The sequence below is a fragment of the Chiloscyllium plagiosum genome, unplaced genomic scaffold (genome assembly GCF_037043375.1).
Source record: "Chiloscyllium plagiosum isolate Xiang-an unplaced genomic scaffold, Cpla_swu_hap1 HiC_scaffold_7, whole genome shotgun sequence".
NCBI lineage: Eukaryota > Metazoa > Chordata > Chondrichthyes > Orectolobiformes > Hemiscylliidae > Chiloscyllium > Chiloscyllium plagiosum.
Window position 1 is genome coordinate 47,190,283 of NW_028270145.1, and position 12,563 is coordinate 47,202,845.

General features: G+C 41.9%; 1 protein-coding gene and 1 long non-coding RNA gene across 6 annotated transcripts in view; one reads left to right on the top strand and one right to left on the bottom strand.

Annotated features, from left to right (window-relative positions):
- LOC148149606 (uncharacterized) overlaps positions 1 to 9,917 on the bottom strand; it is a 74,858-nt gene extending 64,941 nt beyond the window's left edge. The window contains exon 1 of the long non-coding RNA XR_015757661.1: positions 9,779 to 9,917. This is a non-coding gene — a long non-coding RNA (uncharacterized LOC148149606). The remainder of the gene's footprint in view (positions 1 to 9,778) is intronic.
- znf385b (zinc finger protein 385B) overlaps positions 1 to 12,563 on the top strand; it is a 433,921-nt gene that overhangs the window by 173,555 nt on the left and 247,803 nt on the right. The window lies entirely within an intron of this gene.

Below are 12,563 nucleotides of genomic sequence, written 5' to 3' on the forward strand. Positions count from 1 at the left end.
TAACTAGTTGCACACGTTAGGCATTTTTCTCATTTGCCTTAGGGCAAGATTAGCACAGATGAGAATTGTCTCTTTGCCTGCACCTTTTGCAGCTGTTTCAAAGGTTTCAACTAGATAAGATTAAGGGCAAGCTTTCAAATCTCCACCCAGATGCTATCAGGTATGTTCCATTATGTTTGTGCAGGTTCACAAAATAACTCCAAGGAACTCTTCATAAACGCTTTGATATACTCTTAGGAATCATTTTGGGAAATAATTTACCATGCTTTACATACTGCACTTGAACAAAATGAACTGTTGTTGATTGCTCCCAGATACTAGTACATAAATTGACCTCAGTTCAAACAGAAATTTCAAAGAGCAAATTACAAAGTGACTAGCTTATGTTCTTTCTCCTCGAAAAGAAGTCTGTGTTTCAGACTGTAAATTAGATGTTTTCAGTTGAACTAGTTACAGCACAAGTAGAACCAAAAGAATGGAGTTTTTCTCACAGTCCTATGTTGAAAGCTATGTCATTCTCATGGATCTGATTGAATACTTAGCATTTAAGTATGATTTACTTATAGCTTTCACAGATTTAACAATTGGGCAACTAAATGCCTCAACAAAGCAAAAAATTTAGAACTGTATACAAGCTCAATTTTGATCTGTACCTAATTTTAAATGTTTCATTGGAATAATTATGAAAAGTTCCCAATCCTTATTTACTTACTGATAATTTCTGTCTTTAGTTGGAAGCTACAGAAAACCCCTTTTAATTAGTATCTGCTATTCCAAATAGTTGCCGAAATTCAGAAATGACTTTTCCCAGTCTTGCAGATAAATACATTCAAAAGGTTAATGGTCTGGGATGATAGCTGTCAGTTCCCCTGTATTTTTGTGAAGGAGAACACTAACAATCATTTGGAAGGTTCAGTCTGGCACAAATACAAAATAGAAAAGATGGCCAAACTGTAGCAGTGGGCAAATGCTTGGCAGCTGTTGTATAATGTGGATTAATGGGAGGTTATCCATTTTGGTAGCCAAAACCAGAAGGCAGATCGTTATCTGAATGGTGATAGATTGAGAAAAGAGGACATGCAATGACATCTGGGTGCCCTTGCTGAAAGTAATGGTGAATGAGGCAAACAGTATGTTAGTCCTCAAAGCGAGAAGATTTGAGTACAGGAGCAGGGATGACTTGCTGCAATTGTACAGAGCCTTGGTGATACCACTCCTGGAGTGCTGTGTGCAGTTTTTGTTGTCTTGTCTGAAGAATGATGTTATGGCCATGGAATGAATGCAAGGACAATTTACTGTCATGATTCCTAGGGTAGCAGGCCTAGGAATTTGTAGAGAGATGGAATCAGACGTATATCATGGAGTTTAGAAGATTGGGAGTGGGGCTCCCAACTAGCAAGAAGTCCAGAACCAGGAGTCACAGTTTAAAAAAATCAGAATAGGCCACTTAAGGTGAGAGGAGAAAAAATGTCTTCACCCAGGCCATGGTGAACTGTGGAATTCTATATCACAGACAATGTTTGAGAGTAAATTGTTGAATATTTTTGGGAAGGAGGTATATATATTTCATAGCTGAAAATGTGTTGCTGGAAAAGCGCAGCAGGTCAGGCAGCATCCAAGGAGCAGGAGAATCGACGTTTCGGGCATGAGCCCTTCTTCAGGACCGAAACGTCAATTCTCCTGCTCCTTGGATGCTGCCTGATCTGCTGCGCTTTTCCAGCAACACATTTTCAGCTCTGATCTCCAGCATCTGCAGTCCTCACTTTCTCCATATATAGTTCATAGCCCTGATGAGACAATGGGCATTATGAGAAAGTGGGAGCAGGATACCGAGTGATCAGCCATGATCATATTGAATGGCAGAGCAGGCTTGAAGGGACCTATGGCAAACTCCTGCTCTCTATGTTTCTGTGTTTCTAGTTTTATATTGGAATTTCATGGAGCATTGTGCTGCCAAAGCTTTGGGACTGGTTATCAAGGATATCTTTGATAATTCATGAAATATGAATGCTGAATGTAATATGAATTCTTTTCATGAATTTGAAATTTATGCACAAGAAAATCCAGTTTTCAAATAATGAAAGTGATTTTTAATATATACGTGCATCTTAGCATTTATCAAGAGAGTCAGATGGCTGGCATCACCTTGCGCTCAATTCTGCAATGCCAAAAGTTTGATGTTTTATGAGGCCACGATGAGGTGTGCGCCTCATTAACCCCCCAATTTTAGTTTGATTTTTATAGATGACTTCCACATATTTGTATCCTCTATTGTTCTGTAAACTCAACTCAAAAAGCAACCCATGCCTCTTGTTTGTATGCTTTGATTCTTAAACTTGTAATTGACAGGTATGTGAAGCATGGTGTAATTTGATTTATTAGTTGACTAACGTGTTCCGTTTTCTGCATTAGCTTGTTTTAGTGATATTTCATGCAGGATTCCTTTTGCAAAAATCTGTAATCACAATACTGTTGCTGCTGGCAGCTGTAAAACTTCCACTTCTAATCATACTGTGCCAAATGGCTATTACAATGGGCTGATATGGTATTTGAGATTGATACGGTACAGAAGTCTGTGCTTCCACACTTGATTGCTGATACCCGCTCATACCCCATCTAGCATCCAAAAATTTAACTTATAGGCACCAATATTTGACCTTTTCTGAATAGATCTACCTTGGTCAGCAGAGTATACCTCTTACTGAAGATGTTTGTGTCTGTATAGAATTTAGCTTGAGAACACTCATACCCATTGCTGTGATGGTTGTCAGGACCCAGACTTTTAATGCGATTGGAACATTTCAAGCTACCTCCACTGACCAATATTATAATACTCAGGATTGGTCCCAACAACAGAGTAGAGACATGACAAAAGCTGTTTTCCTCAATAGAATGACATGTTCTTGTCCTTCAGGAAAGTTTTGTGACTGGCTTTTCTGAGAGGTTGGACTTTTTTGGAATATATGTAAGGCTGCTGACAATAATGCTACCACATGTATGAGTAGTAAGGAATTCCATCAACAAGTACGTATCAAACCAGGTGAAAAATGTGATGGAACTTTGAAACATTGGAAGTCCGGATCATGGATCATTAAACATGCAGAGAAAATCATCAAAACATTTAATGCAATGGTGACTTTACATCTCGAGGGTTAGGATACAAGGGAGCAGGAATCATGCTTCAGCAGCTACACACAGGAATATTTGCACCTGGGACTCCAAGGGTTAAACTCTGAGGGAAGAGCTAACAAAGTAGAGTGATAGTCCCTGGAATTTAGAAAACTGAAAGGTTATTTGATCGAAGTTTTGTAAGATATTTATGAGAACAGACATGAATAGTTTGGTAACAACAATTCCTCTGCTTGAGTAGTCTAGCACTAGAAGGGTAAAGTATAAAGAAGTTTTTAGAATGAAATGAGGATGAAAAGAAGAGGAAGAGTTTAGAACTCTCTTCAATAAACAGTTGTCAAGAAAGAACCTGTGTTAATTTTAAATCTGAGATTGATGGATTTTTGTGAATTGGAGTTAAGGAATATGAAGTAACACTGAGTATATGAAGTTAGGTTGCACACTAGCCTTGATCTCAGTGAATGGCTGAACAAGGTGGAGAACTGAATTGCATACTCCTGTGCTTATATACTATGGCAGCAGCCATGGTATCCTTGCTTTGTGGTAAATCCACTGTGCGAGCACTATTGCTTGGAGCAGATTGACTGCTGGAAGAAAATGATTGTTCTTGTTCTTAAAAACAGTAATGAAACTTTGTTTCGTGTTCAAAGTTCAAAAGGTCATACAATGAGTCTCAAACTGCCAATTAAATTATGGTGAAGTATACTGGAGGCATTTTAAAATAATTTTGCACCTTGCGTAACAGCTTTGAGAATATTCTATAAATGTATTACAAAGGATATACAGCACAGAACAGGCGATTCAACTCGACCTCCTCTTGGGAAATAAGGCAGGGCAAGTGCCTGAACTGTGAGTGGGGAAACACTTTGGAACCAATGATGGTAATTCTGTTAGTTTTAAAATGGTTCTGGAAAAGGATAGTCTAGTGCACAAATTAAAGTTCTACATTGGGACAAGGCCACTTTTGGTGGTAACCAACAGGAACTTTCAAAAGTTGACTGGTAGAGTCAGTTTGCATTTAAAGGAACATCTGGCAAGTTGGGAGGCTTTGAAAAGTGAATGAAACTTCAGGGACAGCATGTCCCTGTTAACGCGCAAGTCAAGGCTGGCAGTAGTAGGGAACGCTGGGTGACTAGAGGTATTGAGGCTCTAGTCAAGAAAAAAGAAGCCTATGTCAGGTATAGACAACCAAAATCAAATGAATCCCTTGAGAACAGAGGGGATTCAGGAGGGCAAAAAAGGGGACATGAAATAGCTTTGGCAGATAGGATAAAGGAAAATCCAAAGAGATTCTACAACTATTTTAAGGGCAATATAGTAACTAGGGAGAGAATAGGGTCCTTTACAGATTAGTGAGACATTCTTTGTGTGGAACCACAGGAGATGGGTGAAATCCATAATGAATATTTCACATCAGTATTTACTGTACAGAAGGAAACTAGGAAACTTGGGGAAATAAATGGTGATGCCTTAAAGTGTCCACATTACAGAAGAGGTTGTGGTGGAGGTCTTAAAATGCATAAAGGTAGAGAAATCCTCGGGGCCTAATAAAATGTATCCCGGGATATTGTAGGAAACTAGGGAAGAAATTGTGGGGACCCAAGCTGAGATATTTGTATCATTGGCAGCCGTGGGGGAGGTGCCAGAAGTCGGCAGGGTGCTTCATCTTGTGCCATTATTTAAGAAAGGTTGCAAAGAAAAGCCTTTCTTTTACAGACCAGTGAGGCTGGTGTCAGTTTTGGAGCTAATTCTAAGAGACAGGATCAACATGCATTGGAAAGGCGTGGACTGATTCGGGTTAGTTATCATGGCTTTGTGCGTAGGAAGTCATGTCTCATAAACCTGATTGAGTTTTTTTTTTAAGAGGTGACTAAGAAGATAGATGAAGGCAGAGCAGTTGTTGTCTACATCTTTAGCATGGCAGACTGTTTAGGAAGGTGAGATCAAATGGAATCCAGGTAATGCTAGCCAATTGGATACGAAACTGGCTTGACAGTAGGAGACAGAAGGTGGTGGTAGATGGTTATTGTTCAGACTGGAGGCCTGTGACCAGTGGTGTGCCACAAGGATTAGTGCTGGGTCCACTGTTGTTAATCATTTATATAATTGATTTGGATGAGAATATTGGAGGCACAGTTATTAAGTTTGTGGATTACATCAAAATTAGTGGTATGGTGGACAGTGAAGACAATTGTCTAAAAGTACAGTAGGATCTTAATCAACTGGACCAATGGGCCAAAGAATGGCCAATTGAGATAAATGTAAGGGGTTGCATTTTGGTAAGGCAAATCAGGGTAAGACCTAAACAGTTAATGGTAGAGCCCAGAAGTGAGTTGTCCAACAGAGATCGAGTGGTACAGGTATACAGTTCTTTGGAAGTTACATTAGAGAGAGACTGGGGGGTGAAGATGATGTTTGGTTTCATTGATTGGAGCACTGAGTACCAGAATTGGGATGCCAAATTATGTCTGTACAAGATATTGATGAGGCCACATTTGGAGTACTGCATACAATTCTGATCACCCTGCTTTAAGAAGGATGTTATTATTACCAGAAAAGATGCAAGAAAAGATTTACAAGGATGTTACTGAGACTGGAAGGTTTGAGTTATAGGAAAGGCTGAATAGGCTGGGATTTTTCTTTCCCTGGAGCCTCGGAAGCTGAGAGGTGACTTTATGCAGATTGGTAGATTTATGAGGGGCATGGATAGGGTGAAGAGCAAGGTCTTTTCCCGAAGGTAGGGGAGTCCAACACTAGAGGGAATAGGTTTAAGGTGAGAGGGGAAAGATTCAAAAGGGATCTGAGGGACAACATTTTTCTGCAGAGTATGGTGTGGATATGGAATGGATTGACGGAGGAAGTGGTGGAGGTGAGTATAATTACAACATTTAACATGTTGTAATTATACTCCCATTTGGATAGGTACATGGATAGGAAAGGCTTAGAGAGTTATGGGCCAAAAGCAGGCAAATGTGACTAGTTTAGTTGAGGAAACCAGGTTGGCATGGACAAGTTGGACAGAAGAGCCTGTTTCTGTGCTTTATGACTCTATGACCTTTTCATGCCAGCATTGAACATGATTAGACAGGATAGTCGGAGAAAGTATGTTCTCAATGACTGGGGAGTCCAGAACAAGGGGCCTCAGACCAAGAATAAGGGACAGGCCTTTTAAGACTGAGATGAGTGGAATTTCTTCACACAGATGGTGGTAATCCTGTGGAATTTTCTGCCACAGGAAACTTCTTGAGGCCAATACATTGAAGACTTTCAGGAAATGTGTGTGTGTTATAAAGATACGTAGTTCTTAGAGCTAAAGGATTCAAATGATTTGGTGAGCATACAGAAATAGGGTGTTGAGTTGGATCATCAGCCATGATAATTTTGAATGGTGGAGGAGGCTCAAAGGACCAAATTGCCTTCTGCTTCTGTTTTATGTCAATGTTGTCCTACTTGAGTGCCCTCTCAATTTCATTTCTCTAAATCTATCGTCATAATCATTTACTCACATCTTCCTCATACTTTGTTTAACTTTCCCTTAACTGCATCAATATTATTTGCTTCAACACTCTGTGGTAATAGGTTCCACATTCTCATCACTTTTTTGCTAAACTTTATTTCACTAAATTCCCTTTTTGGATTTCTTGGTGATTGTGTTATAGCCTCTTCTCCACAAGAAGGAATATTCTCTCCGTATCCACTCACTCAAACTCTTTCATAACTTTAAATGTATCTTTGGTCACCCCTCAGCCATCTGTGCATCTTTCTATAATATGTACACCCACCCATTTCCAGCAGCTTTCCAGTAAATCTTCTCTGCATCCTCTCCAATGCCTTTATATCCCTTTGGTAATATGGTAACCAGAACTGTGTGGAGAACTCTTAAGCGTAGTTTAAACAGGCTTCGATATTGATTTAGCCTAATTTTCCTACGTTTTAATTCTATCCAGAAGTAGAGCCTAGAACCTGATTTATTTTATATAAAATAGGACAGGCATTTCAGGAGTACAAGTGTCAAACGATGTAGCTGTCTTGGGTCAGGTATGTGTGTAGGGTGGGAGGTGGGTGAAGGGTAGCGAGCAGACAGGGGATGGGTTAATTTGCCGGGGGATGAGGGGCATAAGGCAAGAGGTGATTGCGTCGAGTGGCAAACGATTGGGAATAGTGTGCCAGGTGGGTGAGAAGTATAGGTGATTGCTGCGTAGGATGCCAGATGCGTGAGGAGTATAGGTGCTGGCTGAGTAGAATGCCAGGTGGGTGAGCAGTATAGGTGCTGGCTGGGTAGGGTGCCAGGTGGTTGAGGAGTATAGGTGCTGGGTTGGTGGATAAGGTGGAGGTGTGGTAGGATACCAGATGGGCAGGGTGGCATGTAAATAGCTGGCTTTTAAATGGGTCAGCACTTGGGTTAGGTTCGGGGCTATGGGTCAGTGAGGGCAGTTGGCACTTTCAGAACAGGTCTGTTGAGGGTGAGCAGGGATGGAGGGGGGAGGGGGGTGCAAGTCAGGCTAGGTCAGACTGCACTTGAGGGCATAGTGAGCCAGAGTCAGTGGGAAGCTAGTCGAGGCTGGTATTTGTGGGATATACTAGCCTGTGGATATTCAAGATAACTTGTGGTTCAGGAAAGAGTTAAGTCTAGGGGATTTTCGGATTGGAGGGGATTTTGAGATTGACTTGGGGAGGGTGCTGGGTGCTTATTGGCTTTTGGAAGGAGATGGGGGAGTTTAGCAGGAGTTGCAGCAAGTTTTAATTCTACTAATGTTTTCTGGTCAACTATAGTGGTAAATGGTTGGAACCCTTCGAAGATTCTGACTTTGTTAGGAAGTTTTGTGAAGGGTTGTCGATACAGCTAATTGTCCATCACAAGCTTCAACTTCTTCAATAATTTCCTCAAAGTTGGCTGCATTGGGACTTCCTCTTAGTCCTGATGTGCAATTTAAGCAAAGATTATTTTCCAGTTGGAAGATCTTGTCCATTATTTCCATTCTAATAACAAATCCACACAAGTTACTTGGGAGAGTGTCACCACTTTATTTCCTGTTCAACTTTACTACCGTCCTTTACTGTAGAATTCCTCTCCCTGCGGTAAGAGGCCATTTGGCCCATTGAGCCTGCACTGACCCTCTGAAGAACTTTCCAGTCATAGAGATGTACAGCATGGAAACAGACCCTTCGGTCCAACCTGACCAAGCCGACCAGATATCCCAACCCAATCTAGTCCCACCTGCCAGCACCCAGCCCATATCCCTCCAAACCGTTCCTATTCATATACCCATCCAAATGCCTCTTAAATGTTGCAATTGTACCAGCCTCCACCACTTCCTCTGGCAGCTCATTCCATACCTGTACCACCCTCTGTGTAGAAAAAGTTGCCCCTTAGGTCTCTTTTATATCTTTCCCCTCTCACCCTAAACCTATGCCCTCTAGTTGTGAACTCCACACCCCCAGGGAAAAGACTCTGCCTATTTATCCTATCCATGCCCCTCATAATTTTGTAAACCACTATAAGGTCACCCCTCAGCCTCCGACACTCCAGGGAAAACAGCCCCAGCCTGTTCAGCCTCTCCCTATAGCTCAAATCGTCCAATCCTGGCAACATCCTTGTAAATCTTTTCTGAACCCTTTCAAGTTTCACAACATCTTTCTGATAGAAAGGAGACCAGAATTGCATGCAATATTCCAACAGTGGCCTAACCAGTGTCCTATACAGCCGCAACATGACCTCCCAACTCCTGTACTCAGTACTCTGACCAGTAAAGGAAAGCATACCAAACGCCGCCTTCACTATCCTTTCTATTTGCAACTCCACTTTCAAGGAGCTATGAACCTGCACTCTAAGGTCTCTTTGTTCAGCAACATTCTCTAGTATCTTACTATTAAGTCCACCCTATTCCTGCAACCCCACAATTTACGATGGCTAACCCACCTAGTCTATACATCCCCAGTCACTACAAGGCAGTTTCGCTTGGCCAATCCCCTTAACATGCACATCTTTGCTTTGTGGGAGGAAACTGGTGCACCTGGGTGAAACCCCATGCAGACACGGGGAGAACGTGCAAACTCCACACAGACTGTCGACCATGCCTGAACTTGAACCCGAGTCCCTGGTGCAGTGAGACAGCAGTGTTTTCCAGTGAGCTACTCTGCCACCAGTGTCATCCAGTATCTGATCTGTGGCCTCTGCTGCTCAGTACGAACACAGGAAAAGCCGCATGTGGATTTGGTGTGGTCATGTGCACCATTTAAAGCACCCTCTCCAACTCATGCTCACCCTCATGCTCTCTCCCACCATCTCCATCCAGACACACACACGCGCGCGCGCACACACACACACACACACACACACACACACACACACACACACACACACACACACACACACACACATATATACATTCAAACACATGAGCAATAATACATCAAGGGAGTTGAAGACAGAACTATGTCCCCTTCCTCACCCGATTTGAGCAGTTAAATCCAATGAAAACATTGCAAACTCCATTATTCCCAATCCTACTGTACACTCTCCGAATGAATAAATTCAGAATCATTTACCCCTGCCACTGTACAATAGACAAAATTAGAGCAATAACACATCCTTCACTCACTTTCTCTGAAGAAAAAAACAGTTTGAAGAACAAAAGTTCACTTCTACCTTCCATTCCAGCAATACCCTTCTCATCACAGCTACATTGGTGCTTCTTCATAAGAGATGATTGTTGACCCCAGTTTCCTTGAACCATTATTGGACATGACTCCCAAAGGCAATAGGACTGAAGTTATTAAGGAGCACAGCCATGGTGTTACTGTGTCTTTGTCTGTCTCATCACTTCGCTTGTATTGGTGGTTAATAATGTCAGAGGTCAGACAGAGTGCCCTGTGAGTAGTTGGCAACAATTAAACAACCAGACAGCTGTGGTCGATGAGTCAAATGATGTTGATTTCTTTTTTCCTGTGCTTAACCATAATTAGGCTGTGACGTAATGTCAGTTGGTTTGACTCTAATACAAAAACAAAATACTGGGGATGGTAATATTGAGGGAAATTCTCATCAGAACAGGCAGCATCTGTGTAGATAGAACAACACACATGTTTCAGGTGTTGATGAATGCTGGGTAACAGGTATCTGAGTGTAAATCTGGGGGATTAAGAAAGAAACATGAGAAATAACCTCATCAGTGAAATAAAGAAAGAAACAAAATTGGAGCAGCGGTTGTGATCTAAATGATAGAGCTCAGTGTTGAGTCCAGAAGGCTGAAAGTGCCTAATTTAAAGTTAATCCTTTGGTCATTTAATCTGCCCTGCCCTCCAACCTGTCTGAGATCTTTCCTTTTCTTCTCCCCTCCAACCCCCCGTCTTCCCACCTTTGAATTGCTCAAAACCTATTACGTCAACTTTGTTCAGACAGGAGGTCACCTCAACCTGATTCATGAATTCTGTGTTTCTCTCTGTAAGGCTGCCTGACCTGCATTTGTATTGCCAGCATTTGATTTTATTTCAGATTTTCTGCAATGGCAATACTCTCCTTTTATAATCACAAAAACTGATCTTTTGGCATAAGTCAATTTGAGAAGTTTTATCAGAAGCTCTTTCAGTATTCCCAGTTACTCTACAAGTTGTTCAGGGACTTGGCAATAGTTCTGAAGACTTGTGCTCCAAAACTAACTACGCACCAGCTAAGATGTTTCATCTACCTTGCAATGCAGAGAATAGCCTGGATGCATTCTGTTCACAAAAAGCAAGGCAATTCTGACTAATCCAATTACATAGAACATAGAACAATACAGCACAGAACAGGCCCTTCGGCCCACGATGTTGTGCCGAACATTTGTCCTAGCTTAAGCACCCATCCATGTACCTATCCAATTGCCGCTTAAAGGTCACCAAAGATTCTGACTCTACCACTCCCACAGGCAGCGCATTCCATGCCCCCACCACTCTCTGGGTAAAGAACCCACCCCTGACATCTCCCCTATACCTTCCACCCTTCACCTTAAATTTACGTCCCCTTGTAACACTCTGTTGTACCCGGGGAAAACGTTTCTGACTGTCTACTCTATCTATTCCTCTGATCATCTTATAAACCTCTATCAAGTCACCCCTCATCCTTCGCCGTTCCAACGAGAAAAGGCCTAGCACTCTCAACCTATCCTCATACGACCTATTCTCCATTCCAGGCAACATCCTGGTAAATCTCCTCTGCACCCTCTCCAAAGCTTCCACATCTTTCCTAAAATGAGGCGACCAGAACTACACACAGTACTCCAAATGTGGCCTAACCAAAGTCCTGTACAGCTGCAATATCTACTTCACGACTCTTGAATTCAATCCCTCTGCTAATGAACGCTAATACACCATAGGCCTTCTTACAAGCTCTATCCACCTGAGTGGCAACTTTCAAAGATAAATTACTACTGTCTAGGTTTACCATGGATCATCTGTGAAGTGAAGGAAGTGGCCATGTACAGGGCTATCAAGTGGCACTTAGTCAGGAATAAGTCGATGCTTAGTTGAAGTTCTGCCAGGGCCATTTGGCTCCGGGCCTCGTTCCAGGCTTGATCCAAAGACGTGCTAAGGAGCTGAATTCCAGAGGTGATACAAGGGTAACTGCCCTTGATATCAAGTCAGCAATTTGATCATTTGTGATCTCAAGAATCTCAAAATTCAAGTTACATAACGGAAAATGATTGTGGTTTTAGAGGACTAGTTATCTAAACCCCAAGATATCACTGCAAGAGTTCCGAAGGTTAGTCACCTAGAACCAACCATCTTTAATTGCTTTGTTGAGGATTTTCCTTGCATGTTCAAATCTGAAACTGGGAGGTTTGTTAATGTTTACTTTGAGTTCAGTACCATTCTCAGTTAGTGAAGTAGTGTATATGGCCTCATCAAGGCCTGGACAATATTTAGGCTTGATCTGAAAAGTAGCAAGTAATATTTTACATCACACACGTGCTAGCTCCAATCGAAGAAAACATGACCATCTCCTTGATGTTCAAAAGGCATTGCATTGCTGAATTCCCCTATCATCTACATATTGGGAATTCACATTGATGAAAAACGTAACAAGAGCTCGAACAGGTCCTAAGACTGGGAATTCTGTGAATAAGTAATTCACCTTTTGAGTCCTGCAAGTTGCAGATCCATCGACTGAAACATTTGTTACTTCCACCACTTGTGCACAGTATCTTCCATCTACAATATTCATTGCAGCAACTCACTAAGATTCCTTTGACAGGTCTTTCCAAAGCCGCAGCATCGACCATTCTGAAGTGCAAGATCATCTGGGAACACATCTCCTCTCCCAGTTGCCCGCTATCCTGCCTTGGAAATAGTCATTCCTTCACTGTCACTGGGTCAAAATCTGAGAATTCCTTTTCTAATGGGGCTGTGCATGAATCTACATGACATGGAACACAGAGGTTCAGGAAAGGAGCTCA